The 2,373-nt window shown below is 40.5% G+C and overlaps 1 protein-coding gene across 1 annotated transcript in view; it reads right to left on the bottom strand.

Annotated features, from left to right (window-relative positions):
* dhcr7 (7-dehydrocholesterol reductase) overlaps nt 1-2,077 on the bottom strand; it is an 18,427-nt gene extending 16,350 nt beyond the window's left edge. Inside the window, exon 1 of the mRNA XM_012842369.3 lies at nt 1,969-2,077. The gene's annotated coding sequence lies outside the window, so the exon portion shown is untranslated. The remainder of the gene's footprint in view (nt 1-1,968) is intronic.
* Nucleotides 2,078-2,373: the final 296 nt, after the last annotated feature.

The following is a 2,373-nucleotide window of genomic DNA, read 5'->3' on the forward strand; positions in this document are numbered from 1 at the left end:
AGACATAATGCTGATCCATGTGGACAAACATTCCTATCTTGTAGCCTAATTACTTCATTAAATGCAATTAAACTGTCTACCACAACACACTGGAGTCCCATGGAAGCACCATGTCTTTCCATGTGTGTCATTCAGGTTCAACACATGTATGTCTGGGATTTATGCAGCTTAGGCAAATGAAGTATCATTACATACCGAAGGCTTAATTATTCTTTCACACAATGTTTGTAGCCTTATTGACTAGATTAAGGAGATCAACTGAACACATAATACACACTGTGGGAAGAATTTGAAGATCTGAAATGTTCTGATAGCATGCGGGCATGCACACACACAGACACACACACACAGACACACATACACACACACACACACAGACACACACACACATACACACCATTCAATGGGATGTGCACACTAAAATCATTTTGAGCACTTTTCTACACTGTATTTATGAAATGAGACTCAAGACCACCTCAAGACGATACACAGGTACCTCTGATGTGTTATAATACATAAAGTAGGTTGTTAAGTTTGGTTACTGACATTGAGAGGTTTGGCCACAATGGGAAGTCCCCGACCAAGAGCACAAGGACATCTTTTCCTGTGTTCCTGTGTTTTTCTGAAATCACTCATTTTTTTGAGGCACTGGCAGTATTAGATTCCCACAAGTAGCGTTTTGCCAATTTGGCCCAAAAGCTGTATTTTGGTCTTGTCTGACCCTAACACCTTCTCCCACATCTTCATCAGCCTTCATATATGCTTTATGTGGAGTATCTGAATCAATGGCTTTTGTAGGAGCCAGTTGTATGGAGAATAAGATTCTGGACTCCAACACCTGTGCTCCAGTTCCAACCCCTGACCTTAGGGGATGGTGATGGTGATGTCCAGGGTGATGACATGTCTTCCTCAGAGCCTTCATTATGGGGGACAGCATTGTCTACAAAGTGTCTAGGTGGTGTGTAGGTTTAATCTTATATAGGCTATACACTGGTGCTCAGTTGGACATCTTGACACTTGTTGGAGTCTGGAGTCTTTTCCTCACTTAAACATTTGAATCACCTTGTCTCTGTAGTCTTCATTTCCGGTTATTTCACAATCTGGCTAATGACCCCTACACAGAGTGACTCTTATCTCCAGAAGGAGATCTCTTCTTTAACTACACAGAGGTAGTTCCTAATTATGAATGTTATATCATATGTGAACTATTTGCCATGTGTCTAAATCAGGCATTCAAAAGCAGAGGGGTTTGAATACTTATTAAGTTTGAGTTATTTTTGTTATACATTTTTGTTTATGAGTTATTGATTTAGCTGTTTATAATTATAATATTGTGTTATTCACAATTTAAATAAAGCAACAGTAAAGCATCTACACGGCTCTGAATCTATATAACAAGGCCAACACCCATGCTTCAGTCTGATGAGGTGAATGATTGAAATAAGATTGATGTGTTCATAGGCTACCCCCTTCTGGATCACTTTCACCGCGTAGGCTACGCGTTCAATATGGAAGTTATTAGTCAACAGCGCATTTAATACGTTTGCTTATAGGCTTCTGGACAGCAAACTATATAGAAGGGCTAACATAATAGACGAATCTGCTGCACATACCCATGCCAGAGGAAAAGAGACCTGTTACAAGCAGAACAGAAACAGACTACATGACCGGATAACACCAAAACCATCTGAACACCTGTATGAGGCCCTAAATATGTAGCCTCCAAAAATCCTTGTCAAGTAACGTGTCGCCTACTTTTCTTCAGAAAACAAAGGGCACCGACATTAATTGCGCAAACCTATAAGCCTGAAAAACAGGCTATCAACATGACGTACGATACAGTTAGCAACATCTTTCTGACACCACTGCATTGCAGGATTTCACTCGATCTTGAGAGCCCAAACGAAAGTCAAGACATCATGAATGCAAGTAATATACTAACATAATAACGTTTTAATTCATACTCACTCTTGAAGTGTATACTGCACGTTTGATAGTTCCCTCTAGCCAGATGTGTTTGTACCTAAAAAATTTCCCGTGTACACTGTTGATGGAGCTCCGCCCACTAGTATGTAACACGGCATTATCCAGTCACATTCAAGTGATCACTGTTACATATTTTCGCTTAGACTGTGGATTGGTCAGTGCTGAGCTAGAGTCATCAACGCCCCATAAGGCGAGCCACACAGTGAACTGCACATCGAGGACTTCCAAAGAGCACGAAAGTTGCGCATTTTTCAAAACAGGCAGGGACAGGGACTCCTGCAGAAAAGATACATTTGTTTCGGGAAGACCTTTGAAAATATTTCAGGATTCCAAATGAGCCGAATTAAAACATTTTATGAGAATACAATGGCCTATTTGGGAGGTGCT

This window comes from Clupea harengus, chromosome 6, assembly GCF_900700415.2.
Source record: "Clupea harengus chromosome 6, Ch_v2.0.2, whole genome shotgun sequence".
Lineage (NCBI taxonomy): Eukaryota > Metazoa > Chordata > Actinopteri > Clupeiformes > Clupeidae > Clupea > Clupea harengus.